At 33.1% G+C, this 14,611-nt stretch overlaps 1 protein-coding gene across 3 annotated transcripts in view; it reads right to left on the bottom strand.

Annotated features, from left to right (window-relative positions):
• The window catches only part of LOC118180844 (immunomodulatory peroxidase-like), a 109,173-nt gene that overhangs the window by 68,524 nt on the left and 26,038 nt on the right, over positions 1–14,611 (bottom strand). Inside the window, exon 1 of one of the 3 annotated variants that reach the window (XM_035349897.2) lies at positions 11,975–12,346. The exons of 1 other annotated variant lie outside the window; for it this stretch is intronic. The gene's annotated coding sequence lies outside the window, so the exon portion shown is untranslated. Of the gene's footprint in view, positions 1–3,157; positions 3,325–11,974; positions 12,347–14,611 lie in introns of those variants that run through there. One more of the 3 variants, XM_035349898.2, reaches the window with a different exon arrangement.

The raw sequence follows: 14,611 nt of genomic DNA, 5'->3' as shown, positions 1-14,611 counted from the left end.
CGTAGCTTAAAATATCAGACGATAAGTTTAAAAAACAAGATCCATTTATTATTGGTCAGGAGAAATAGCAGTTACAAAAGTCAGATATCCGGAGTAAATAAAAAAGAACTTCTAATAACATTTTGTATGAAGTTTACTGCACTGTGACATTTAAGAAAAAGCCCCCGATGTTCCTTTGCGAGTGCTTTTATAGCCTCTGGAAAGGCGGAGCTTCCAAGAAATGACGTCAGCCTCGTCAACCAATCCAGTTCGCTTTAAGTATTTCCAGAACATTCTATAACTGTACGTGTAGAAAAGGCGGGAAAAACAACTTGACTACGGGGCTGTGGATTTAATTCCACGTACTTTCAAATAAGAGAACGTCGCCATTAAAAAATGAAAAGAACATACAGTTAAAACTTTAAGTGTATTCTTGACTATGGAATTTTATTATTACATATATAGAGAGAGAAAGATAAATTCGTCTGAAGTTCATTTTGTTTCAATAACTAAATTGTATATGAGTTTATAAATGATAGATTATATTTTCTTTTAAGGGGACAGTGGACGTTCAAATACTTTTTTTTTAATTATTGTCATAGAATTATGAAATTTTGCATGCATGTATATTTTACTATAATTATATCAAATATCTTTGAAAAAAATTTCTGGATCACTGCAATTTAATTTTTTTTTCAAATTTCTTTTGAATTTTTTTAAATTTTTTAAAAATACTCCATGCACTTAATTTTTTTTCCGTTTGTTGTTATTTTAGCTTTATTTTTATTAAAAATGCATTGCAAACACAACTTGGTATCAATTAGTGAATTGCATAAAATGTTAGTTTTTAATTAATATTTCTTTCACATATACCTGAATTTTGGACAAAATTTCCCATTTTCTCTCTTTAATACAATTTAATTGGACTTTTATCCCCTTAATGAATTCGCATTCAAAAATGCATACCAATTTTTGTTACATGTATAAATGGGAATCTAAATTAGAAATTACAGTCATTTTGAACATAAAATAAAGCGCATAGAGCATTTTGAAGATGTAATAATCGCGAAAATTTCATTGTGAGAAAAATACATTTTAAGAATATTTTTACGCTTACCTATAATATTTACTTCTTAACATGTCCTAATATATAATTTTATTTAATATAAAATATATTAACATTATTTTACGTATGCATAAAGAATGGTTTTACTAATAAAATCGTAGAATGGCAAGAAATAATATTATTTTAGAAACTTTCTCGAACACTTTCACTAAATTCATCCAAATACTTTTTTTTAAAACTAAGAATCACTTTAAAAATGTCCTGCACCATATGTTTCACCTTCCTCATTTACGTTTTCACTATGTTTACCTACCTTACATAGTTTTTTTGGTAATTCATCTTTTCTTATATCCAGTCGAACTCCTCTTTTTGCTTTGATGTATACGACATTTATCTTGCCTCTGTCCAATAGATATTGAACATGAATTTATATCTTTATGTTCCATACCTAAAGTATTTAAACACTCAAAATTGAAGTCACTAATTGCTGTGATAACAGCTATTTCGAGTCTGTTTTCAATACAAATGTTTCCTTCGGGCAGTTCTTTCAAATGTCACTGTGTGAACTCTCGTTAGTGTTTCGTATTTTTTCAGATATGGATCATGCTAAAAGCTGATTACTGGCTAGTCATTGATACACCGGCAATATTTTGGATAAAACATTTACTGTTGATTTGTTTTTCATCATTGAATGAGATTTAGGTTTCATATTTTTAGCAATGCTACAATTTCAAAAAAAAATTATATGACATCTGTTGGGTATTTAGAATGTCTGGGTAACTCATCCGTGAAACGGAATTGCATAAATTGCAGTCTTCATAACCTTACACATTTACGCGTAAATTAAAATAATGTTTCTGAAATGTTTGTTTACCCTTTTATTGACATTTAAATGTCACAAAAAAGGTAAACGGGCGTATTCAAACGCTTATAATTATTTAAAAATAATTTTACATAAAAGCGGGGTTTTGTAGACGATAGAGTTAAAACCGAAGAATATAATCATATTAAATTTTTATTTCCCAATTTTTGGTCGATTTTTGCTAAAATCATCAACCACTGTCCTCTTAAAGCTGGCGTCTATAAACCTTTCAACCCGTCGACCATATTGACGCTTTCACAGTGCTAAAACAGAGCTGGTTCATGATATCATAGTGTTCTTATTATGCTGAACAACTTACACATGTTTTTAAACAAGCCAGCGAGATTTTTACAAGAGAAAGCGGTAAAGTATAAGAAAATACTTTACATTGTAATGATAAAATGCAAAATATAACGTACAGTGTAACGAATAATAATATTATACCGTATAACGAATAATAATAATAATATAACGAGCACCTATAATTTAAAATTACATTTTTAATTTTTTAGGTATATTCGTTGTATAACGCGCAACCTTTCCCTTACGAAGAAGATACATGTGGGGTGTTTTTATTTTCTGAAGTCGTTCTTTAAAGATGTTTCGCAGGCTTTCGAACAACATACTGAATTGACAAGCGATAAGGGGAGCAATATAGTACTATATGTGAGGTAAATGCTTGTCGGGGTAAGAAATTCTGCAAAGATGTGGATTTTATTCAATGAAAGTATGCACAAGAATGTTAATCTAGAGTTTTTAGAAAAGAGGGAAATAATTTGGAGCACAAATACATTTCTGACCCAAAGGAGGAATTTAGAATCAGATATTTTCCCTCTTTGTAGTCGTTTGAAGCCGTAATTTTGAAATGAACATCGAAAACTTTAGTAAATCGCATTTGTTTTAGCTGAAATACAGTGTTCCTTTTAGGGCTCCTAACAAACGAAACAAACATAGTGTTAATTACGACATACTGAATTGGCATAAACAAAGTGTTAGTCCAGATGCAAAGTTATACAATTTGCGAAAGAAAATTAAAATCGTTCTACTGCAAGAATGTATGGTATTGGTGAAAGCCTTATTTTTAATTCTATCAGTTTTATATTCACTGTATAACACGCACCCGTTAATTCTAATCTCGTTTTTCGTATTAACATTTCCCACGTTATACACCGAAATATATGGTACTTTTGAACTGATTGAATAACCCTGTTCTTTTACAAGCGACACTGAAAAAATAATCAGTCACTTACCTTGTTCAGTTTGGAAGTTCTGTCTTCTCACTAAGATTAAAATTTAATATTTGGTAGCCAATGTATTCGGAATTATTCCGCTCCCGCCATCGTTTGGCTGTGGTGTATTTCCTTTCCTAATAATTCATATTTAAACAGCTATCTTCATTCCTAAGCTTGTCTTTCACAGCTTAATAACTTTGCAAAATCTTTAACAGACATTACACAATTTCAAATTTAAAAAGAAAAAACAAATCTAATTCAAGGAAAACTAGTTTTCAACTACAAATAAACCTTAAAAAGGCTGAAAAAATTATGCATTATTTATTGTATGCCGGACAGGTTCACATGAATATCATCTGATAAATACATCTGATAAAATAAAGCAGAACAACTTTAAATTTCACCTACTAGAATTTTCAGCTGTAACTACGTGACATCCAGAGTAAATCGCGCTTAAATAATTCCCTGTATTTATTTTAGGAATTCAGTTTAAGCAGCCAATTTGAATTTAATTTATGAAAGGTTTATTTTATATTTAATAGTCTCTGAATACTTAAAGCTCATTAAAGAACGTATATCAGAATTCCAGAAATTTCGAAATAACACCAAGAGAAAATTATACTCAAATTAGTTTCTTTACAGCTCCGAAGGAATACAGAGAGAGTCTGGAAAGTTCGCAATTACTAAGAAATCGTAAACTCCAATTTTCTTACACCACAGAGTTTTTATACCGTATACGCTACAGAATTATAAACTCCAATTTTCTATATGGCCACAGAGTTTCGTAGGATTAAGCTTATAAAATCCTGCAGTTTCCTGTGCACTATATTTTAATTCGTTAATGCCGAACCTTATAGATAAATATATTAAACAAAAATCTGAAATGTTTCAGATCTTAATTCCGCCCTAAAGGGTTTGTTAAAGTTTCTCACGCTCTTGCTGAACTCGCAGTCTACCAGACTGCTGTTACACTCATTCCTAACCATTTGGTTTTGTCTATTTAGCTTTATTAAGCATCATTTTCTTCGCACTTACGGCATATTCAATTCAAGAGCAAAACTTCAAAAATTTTGAAAGCAGCATAGCAATATATGTTTACATTTATCGATGCAGCGTTAAGTGCTAGCATACACTTTTATGTCTTTTACAGTCTTTTAATTCATCATATCAATACTGAAATGTCTTTATGATTTTTGTATGTTTTTATTGTTAACCGCTTGTGTGTTTACTTTATTTATTAAATATAACGTTCTTGGAGCTTGCGCTACATAAAATTCAACAGCAAAATCAAAAAGTATTTAAAAACAGCACATCTTTAGAATTTCCGATAGACAATCTCGCGAGCTGAAAAAGATTTTGTCCTGTACAGTACTACCATTGCTCGTTTCGAAATTGTTGAGTTTGTTAATCACAAATTCGTTAAAGTTAAATAAAAGATGATATATATATAACGAAAGAAATTCGAAAGACCAATCTTGGACATCCAAGTGTCAATGTTCGGGTGGAGAACAACATTATTCAACATTTGATGGCGGTAGGTACCACTGTTTTTTCACAGTGCAAAAAACATACCTACATTCATGCAGATTCTTCATTATTAAATTTCATTAAATATAATACAGGGCTCTAATATTTGGTAGCAACAATTTGAAAAGTGATACGCCGTTCATAATGATTAAACGCATAACGCCGTTTCGAGACTAATGCGCCATTCGGGACTAACGTCCATTTTGGACTAACTATACAGTTTACAGTGAAGAGTAAAGTAAAATTTTTAATCAAGAACAGTTTGAAATGAAAGTGTAAATATGATCTTATGAACTTAAACATTAGTAGGTTAAAGTCCAATATTAGGTGAAACGACAGGGGACTTCACAGGAATACTTTGAATACGTATAGATTACATACCGTTTATTAAAATCGCTTCCCATCCATACATATTTGATTTTAATAAATGCCGATTTCAATATTGTAAGTCACGTTGAATTTGTTTGGTAAGATGGAACTAACTATTAATCCGAGAATTAATACCTAAATCATTAATTAATAATTTATGCTAATGTTAAAATATTTGCAAAATTTGAAAATTTATCTCTCATGTTTTATAAAAAATTTGGTAATTGCATACCTGATAAATTTTAAAGCTTGACAAAGAATTTCTCTATTCGTATTTGTTTCGTAGTATTTGTCAAAAGTCTTTCAACTATATTTTCAACTTTGTAAAACTTTTCCGGTTTCCACACCTTTCAGATTCAACAATTCTTACAGTCAGGAGTGCTTTTCTCGATTTAGCTGAGGTTGGCATGCAGTCACTTCCGTCCGTATCACTGCCGGTTTCAGCTTCTGAAACATTTTTAACGCTTTCTACACTACACTATTTCCACATTTTGTTTCAATATTATCATCGATTGTCAAGTATTTCAAAAACGAATCATAGCTTATTTCCATCACTGACGTCCGAAATGACATTGATAGCGTGCAATTCCTCTGGGGCTTCTTTTAAATAAAAATTACACTTTCTAAAATAATTTCAAAATGTGTTTTGAAAGACTGCGTAATATAAATAATCTTTAGAAATGATATCGACTAAATTATCTAAATCGAAATGCTTGCATTTTCTCAAGATTCAGTTTTGTTTATTTTTTGGTGAGCGAGACATTTTCTTTCTCTGACATTTGAAAGCTTTGATAATACCTTCGTCTGAAGGCTGACTAATAGAAGTCGTATTTGCATGAAGAAACATTAGTTTAATGTTTTTCAGAAAAAAACCAAAGGGGTTTACAGCACAGCTATGTAACAGTAAAGCGATTTCTTTTTTCTTCTTGCAGTTCTCTATCTCATTTCAAAAGGAAATCAATAAAAATGATTTGTTATCCATAAGTTCTAGTTACTTAAGTTGTAGAGTCATTAGGTTAATTGGAAGCAGAAAAGATGGAAAATACGCAACCGCCTTCGCCGGGAATCAAACCACGGAGCTCTGGAATACCGGCCCAGCGTGCTACCGTTACACCACGAGGACACGCTAGGGAAGTGGGAGAAATACCTTATACACTCCCCTTTTTAAAGGGCGACTAGTGTCTTAGAGGACCTAGTCGCCAAATCCTGGCTGCAGAGAATCATCATCCACAACCCTTTCAGTTCGGGCGCCACTTGTCGAGTCATTAAGTTAATTGGAAGCAGAAAAGATTAAAAATATGCAGCCGCCTTCGCCGGGAATCGAACCACGGACCTCTGGAATACCGTCCCAGCGTGCTACCGCTACACCACGAAGGCACGTTAGGGAAGTGGGAGAAATACCTTATAAAGTAAGTTAAAGGTAATTTCTTGGCTTGTTTTAAACACTGATGTTTTCTCCTCTCTTTTTCCCTTGAAGCTTTTCTTCTAGTAACGAAAGACGTCGTTTTAATTATTGTGTCCATATTGCCCGTTAATAATACAGTAACTAGCTTTAATTTCTACAGCTTCTGTTGTCAATAGAAATTGGTATATCTTTCAGCCTTATCCCTTAAACACATTCTAGAAGTACGGTGTCGACGTCTCTGGAGTTTTCATCTCTTTTGCACTTCCTTGGGGTATTTGCATGGTTTACTAGTTTTTCGTCAATTTTATTTTTCTTTGTTTAAGTGTTCTGAACAATTTTGTTTCAGGAATACCCATTTTAATCGCTGCTTCTCTTTGGCTGTATTTATCAATGTATTATAATCTTCTAGCTATTTATACTTTGTTTAGGATTAATTCGTTGCGTTTAGGTATTTTCGACATGTAACAAATCGCACACATATCAAATAAAAAGCGTTTCTTTCAGCTATTTGCTCAAACTCAAAATTTTTGTTCCTAACGAGCAGGGAAATTGCGCTTTATCTGTGAAGTCGATGTGTCCCTTCACGGTTATTATAAGCCTAATCAATGCTTTCTTTTGAATTTACTTCAGTCTACAAGAAGCTCTCACCTTTTTCAATCAAATATTAACTCTTTCGCATCGGTTGAGGCCAAAAGCTCTTCCATTCAAACATCTTTCACTATAAAAACATACATAGCTATGACAGTGCCGTCAAAATCTGTAACTAATTACTTAGTTTTTTTTCACCCTTTAATAAGAATTCCATACTAGGATTAATAGCATGTAGACAAGAAATGATGATTCTGCCCAAATGCAGTGCCGACTAAAGAAGTTGGCCCTGCAATATAACATAATAAGGACATTTTCTTCTATGGACCCTGAATGCGAGAAAGTAAAAATGAAATAAAAGCATATTTTTGACATTAACGTTTATTAAATATGGTTATGAATTGAATGTTCTAAAATGAATAATGAGATTTTCAATTACATCCAACTTCAGTCTGTCTCCTTTTTTGGTTTTGTTGGTTTTAATTTATTATGGCAAACACACGAGGACTATCTGCTTCAGGGGAGGAATACCTTCGTGAAGAACGTTCTAAAGGAAGTTTAAGTTATATCTCCCACTTTCCTAGTGTACCTTCGTGGTGTAGTGGTTCTGCACTCTGGGCCGATGTTCCAGAGGTCCTTGGTTCGATTCCCGGCGAAGGCGTTTGCTAATTTTTCAATTCTCCTGCATCCAAAAAATACCTAATGTCTCTACAGTGGTGCCCGAACTAAAAGGGTTGTGGATGGTGACTCTCCACTCCCAGGATTTGGTGACTAGGTCCCCTAAAACCTTTAAAAAGTCCCCCTTTAAAAAGGAGAGTATATAAGGTATATCTCCCACTTTTAGTCGCCCTTTAAAAAGGAAAGTATATAAGGTATATCTCCCACTTTCCTAGCGTGCCTTCGTGGTGTAGTGGTTCTGCATGCTGGACCGGTTTTCCAGAGGTCCGTGGTTCGACTCCCGGCGAAGGCGTTTGCTAATTTTTCAATTCTCCTGCTTCCAAAAAATACCTAATGTCTCTACAAGTTGGCTAGTATACTCGTTACACATGGGGAAACCCGCAAAAGAGTTCATGCAGCCAATATTCTCCGGGATTCGAACGCGGACGATCTACTAGTGTTCAGTGGCTTCACCGCTCGGCCGCCGGTGGCCTTCGTTTTTCGGAGAGTTTCGACAAGCTTTGAAACTTTTTTTACACTCAACCGTCAAAGACGGCTCTTTATTTTAAGTTTTTAGAAAAAATATTCTTGCTTAACCATAAGCAAAATTGTAATCTTCCAACCCACTTTTAATTCAGATTATCTAGCAATTTGATCTGAAATCGTTAATAGCAAAAGAAATGCAGCTGCGCAATATAACCCACTATGGTGAAATGGCTATGGAAAACTAGAGCTGAAAACCAGGTAAACTAGGAAATTATGTTGCCGTGCATAAATCGAGATTTCTCAGCAAATATCTTTTCTACTGAGGTGTAAGTGTCAACTTATGTACGCGTTCAGAATGGTTTACAAATAATTCGATCGCAAAACTAATTATAATAACTGAAAAATAATAATAACCCAATAACTGAAACAAAATGTAATATTAATATTTTAATTTTAACATATATTAAACAAACTTGTCAATATCGGCACCCGATTCGGACTTTTCTAGCAATACCTTTCAGAATCCTTACAGGTGACGCTTAATACACACAGAAGCGCAGGAGTATAGTTTACTTGTGCACAGAGATGGTAGGAAGAAGTTAAGATTTGGTTCTAAATTTCTTTAAATATCTTTCTTTAAAATAATTTCTTTAAAATTTATAATTCAAGGCATATCGTGTGGTTTTTTACAGATCGCTTTTCATTACTAAGAAAATTATTTATTAGTGTAATGTTTCCTTAGTAGATCTACATTGTCTAAAATTCTTAAAAGCATCGTGAATATGAAGCCCTTGTTGTTTTATTTAATATGATCTTATCATTTTCTAGAGGAAAAAATTAAGTATACAGTGTCTCAAAAATGTGATGGGACACCTGTGCTTTACAAAAAGAAACTGTAATAAAATAAATTAAAAAAACATGTAAAAATTTTTTGTGGGTGTGTTTCATGCTTAAATTTAGTAACAATTATTACATAACATACATTTTTTCAAAATATTAAAATACTAATTTAATAAAAATACAATTGTTTAGAACGGATCAAAACATGGCTCACATAAGTGATGGCACACTAGGTACTATGCAACAAAAATCGTCTTAAGTAAGCAATAAAAATATCTTTTGGGGTATTTAATTTTACTCAAAAGCAATTGCCAATAATTTATAAAATCGTCTGCAGTATTTCTCTCCAGTTTGTTTGGGAATTTTTGTGTTTTTTAGCTCTGTGCTGCTATGAATGCTAAACGAAAAGAAACTTTGCCTGAAATTCGAAAATTAGTTATTAATTTGCATATTGAACGTGGAAAATCTATTACAGAAACAGCTGAAACAGTTAACTTGAGTCCTTCAACAGTTTTCAATACCATTAAACGATATAAAAAGAATCATATGATCCAGGATAAAAGAAGACCTGGCCGACCATCAAAACTATCTAATGGAATAAAGCGAATTATCGTTCGAAACATTAAAAAAAGTCCAAGAATGAGTGCTCCTAAAATTGCTGCTGATTTACAAGCATTATATGGAGTAATTGTTAATCCTGAGACTATTAGAAAAGTAATTCGATCTGCTGGATATCACGGTAGAGCAGCCAGGAAAAAATTCTTCGTAAGTGAAAAGAATAGAAAACTCAGACTGGCTTTCGCAAAATCCAACATAAATAAGAATTCTGATTACTGGAATGGAGTTATTTGCTGATGAGAGTAAATTTAATATATTTGGTTCTGACGGTAGAATCTTGGTGTGGAGAAAACCCAGGGAAGAATTTCGCAAACAGAACTTGGTGCCAACAGTAAAACATGGTGGAGGAGGAGTTATGGTATGGGGGTGTATGTCGTCCGCTGGAGTTGATAATCTTGTTTTTATTGACAGTATAATGGATCAGTACATGTATATTGACATTTTAAATCAAAATTTGAAATCTTCAGCACGAAAATTGAACCTTCATAACATTTTTAAATTCTACCAGGACAATGACCCTAAGCACACTGCTTTGAACGTTAGACTCTGGCTGCTGTATAACTGTCCTGAAATAATAAAAACACCACCACAAACTCCAGGCTTAAATCCCATAGAGAATATTTGACAAGAATTGGAATCAAGAATTCGCAAACACACCATTTCTTCAAAACAACAATTAAAATCGGTGCTTCAAGAAGAATGGAGTAAAATCACTCCATAAATCACAAAAAAATTAGTGGAATCCATCCCAAGAAGATTAAATCATGTTTTAAAAGGAAAAGGAAATCCAACAAAATATTAAAACCTTTTAAAAAGTAAAATTTTTGGATAAATATTTGATGGAAAAGTAAGTGTCCCATCACTTATGTGTGCCATTTTTTGCTCCGTTCTAAACAATTGCATTTTTATTAAATTAATATTTTAATATTTTGAGAAAATGTATGTTATGTAATAGTTGTTACTAAATTTAAGTATGAAACACATCCACAAAATTTTTTTATTGTTTTTTAAATTTATTTTACTACAGTTTCCTTTTGTAAAGCACAAGTGTCCCATCACTTTTTTGAGACACTGTATGTGTTTCTATCAGTTAAACAATCTAGCATTTTCTTTGCATTCATTTACTTAATTAACTTCTTCGGTACTTACGTATTATCGCAACCACCGTAGCAGAGGTCGCCAAAGCTTCAGAATACACCAAACTCTGGTAACCAAGCCGCATAGCAGTTATCTAGGACTCTGCCCGCGTGACAAACATCCAATTTCCAACGTCACCATTTTCTAATGCGTTCTTTGTGTTGTATTGGAAGTTTCAACACCTTTTATAGAAAACTTATGATTATTTTTCTCTCTTAAACTAGATTTTTAAAATTTGTGCTTGTAGGATTTTTCTATAATAGAAGAAAGAAAAGTGGAATGTCTGCATGAACACATTATTTTTTGGCAAAATCGCTAAAGAAATAATTCTTCGAATCCTTTCTCAAAGCAATCGCAACGGAATTTTCATCAAAACAAAAATAAAAACCATTTGTAACTAGGTTTACTGATTGTTGTTTGGAATAAATATATAGTTGAAAAGTAGAATATGTATGTAATAATACATTATAAATAAAAGCAATTGCTATTTTTCTTCCGTAAATTCCGCTATACCGCACCAAGGTGGTTGCGATAATACGATAATACGCCAATGCGTCAATGTGGTTGCGGTAATACGATAATATGTATACACTTCCTGATCTCAGGCTCCTACGATAATAAAAAAAAATTTAAATAATATAATGAACTTCGTAGGTAAAAAGTAAGTTAAATGAAACATAGTTTCAGAGTGAGCAAAATGAAATTTCACTCCCGCAGAAAATTTCATTTCATATAAAATTTACAGTAAATATCTGTACCGTATAATTCTTATATCATTCGTATAATAATCTGTACAACTGAATTTGCCCCAGAATGACAAAGTCTATAATCTGAAAGAACCTGACATAGATCAGAATCTAATCCTTCATCTATTATAAGAACTGGGTCATGAATATTGTATGAATTACGACTAATAAATGGTAATTATCGATTTACGTCAATACTTAATGCATTCACACATTCCTCACATAATGTGATGCGTTATTATAAATAATAACGTTAATGAAATAGTTAAATATTATATTTGTTTACTGTTCTTGTCTTGAAGCTCACTTTCTGCAATACTTTCAATTCGATAACACATTTTAATACATTTCTTTATAATTTCACATAAAAGTATGTGACTCTCACTTATTATTCTTAAAATTATCTATTAATAGAGCAATAAAACTACAATAATATGTAAATCGTGTATCAAAATTACTTACCAAACCTTCCTAAGTTTTTTCTTCCGAGTTAAAAACTTTTACAGTATTTTATGCTTTAAATGCCGTAATGAAATTGACTGAAATGTGGAACAAGAACGTTATCTTAAGACCAGAAGCAAGATACATAGATTAATAAATATAATACACAATCACTGTTCTATTCCAATATTCATTTGCAAAGCCGGACTGACGTTCTTAGTCATGTGACTGCATAGTTTCACCCAACATCATAGCCATGATTGCCTACAATTCCAATTACACCTCCAAAGAATTTTCTCAGTCACATGGAAAGTTATATCGACATGCAATTAATCGCTTCTACAGGTGGCAATTTGAGATAATTATGGTTTATGTAACGAGAAAAGTGGATATCGCTCTGAGGTGAAATTTTCTCCACTTGAATATCAACTGAAGATACTTTTCAAGGACAAAGACTAAATAACGCTATCACCCAAGAGGTTTAGAAAACACGGCACGTCTCATTCAACTTTTGACTGCTTTGCCGAAAGGTCGGATAGAGTTTTACACATGTTTTCTCCTCCCAAAATAAGTGCATAAAATGGTAAACATGGCCACGAATAATAAAACTATTATTTATCAAGGTTTCTCAATACCGTCGCCAAATACATGAGAAATAAGATGTACTAATCATCATGCTTTCTTTCGTTTAATTTTAAATATCGGGTTTTTTTTTTTTTTTTTTTTTTTTTTTCATTGAACGATTACAAGGTTAGATGTAATTGTTCATTGCGATTCGCCTGTCTTTTATTTTTAAATTTTATTTAGTTCGCTCTGTATGAAATTTTAGCCTTCTTTATGATAAGCTATCAAATGTAAATTTTGTACACACACTTGGTGTGGATCACATGTAACGTGATGAAGCGATTCTTTCAAAATTTGTTTAGAATTTTTATATTTAATGATCAAACTATTTTTGCACCTATCTCTGTATAACGAACAAGCTATTTTTGGCAGATATCTTCGTATGACGTCATTTTATTTATTATTATTCCCGTGCTTCACCTCTCAATGGGCACTACAGGTCAGTTATGAAATCTTAATCGTTGCGCCAACAACCTTCTTGGGTTGTTTATCTTTTCAACCTTATTATTAATAAACAGATTTAACATTAGTGTATTGCTTTTGTTGGGTGCTCCAACTTACAATGGGTTGGGTATGTTAGTATGAAATTAGAAAAAAGAGGGTTTAGTTTAGAGGTAGTTACATATATATATACATGAACGAAGGCTTCTTGTCTTTACATTTCGTCAGGTGCCTAGACCTGGTTAATCTGTTAATTATGTTTCTCTTAGAATAGACATTCTATGATGATTCTGACGCCCTGCTGTTCGTAGTAATCCTGAAGAAGGTCTTTGAGACTATGTGATCCCTGAAGTTGAGGAAGGGACGCTCTGATAAGAGAAGTGAGTGGACAGTCGTGGATGTAATGTGAGACGTCTGCTGAAGAAACTGAAGCACCGCAGGGGCATTTGACGTTTTGATGACAGAACCTGCTGAGGTACGCGGAAAATCTTCGTGAAGTGTGAAAGCTTGTTGTAGATAGAAGTATGTTTTGAGCGTCTTGGTGGAGACCACGGGAAAGATGGAGTAGGTGTGTCAGCCGGTGTCTGAGTCTTCATGCCACATGGACATGAAAGCGCAGAAGATCTTGTGTTTGGCAGCGATTATGGAGAGTGGGATCTCTGATTTGATGGAAGGGTGAATTGTGGTTTCTTTAGCTAAGGAATCGTCTCTTTCGTTACCTTAAGCAGCTTGATGACTACGTATCCAACATAGAGATACTTGGTCTTCTTCTTCGGGCTCCACTATCAGGACTACTATATCTCCTTATCTGTTTAGGGAACATGAGGGTGTCCTGAAAAGAACAGGGAGTCTACTGGAAACTATGTTTTGTAAATTGTAGAAGGAATAACAAAGATGATAAGGATTTAATTACCCTTTATTTTACATACTTTACTGGTACTTCCGCACTTCGGCGTACAAAGACAAACCACTTGTGGTCTGAACGTAAGAAAAGAAGAACTACCAGCTAACTAAATTTAAATAAGAGCTAAACTCAAATGCTTTACGCAGATGAATGACACTAAGATTGGCCTTTCAGATTATTACGTATATAGAACGCAAACTTTGGAAAACTACAATACGTCTTAGATATCAAGAGGACTTAACCTCTGTCGTTAAAGGCGGATAGCAACTGACTGAAAGCACGAGTGAAATAAAGTGGCAAGAAGGCTCACTCTCTCTCCTATGTCTATTCTCGGCGGAACGCCACAACTTAAATACCCAAGATTTAGCAAACACAATTTGTATAAATAGCTGAAATAGTTTATTCTGGCCAGATGTGGAAAGTAAAAGAGGCAGTAAAGTTTTAAAATAAAATAAACTTCAGTAAAAACTTAAGATCCTTTTAACCGAAACCCCATTTTCGCTTTTTTTTTCTTTTTTTTTGGGGGGGGGTGACATGCAGTACACTCTCGCTCTTGATATTAAATAAGGCAATAAGGTTCGAAGAAATTTAGCCTTTTATGGGAGATTTAAAATCTGCTACTGAATTCGGACCAAGAAACTACAGGCCCTGAGAATTTACATTTATTTTATTCTTTTCTGGATGATTAG

The sequence above is a fragment of the Stegodyphus dumicola genome, chromosome 6, assembly GCF_044657685.1.
Source record: "Stegodyphus dumicola isolate Sdum_Otavi_A_Nest chromosome 6, ASM4465768v1".
NCBI classification, from domain to species: domain Eukaryota; kingdom Metazoa; phylum Arthropoda; class Arachnida; order Araneae; family Eresidae; genus Stegodyphus; species Stegodyphus dumicola.
This window is presented reverse-complemented; position numbering and strand designations above follow the sequence as displayed.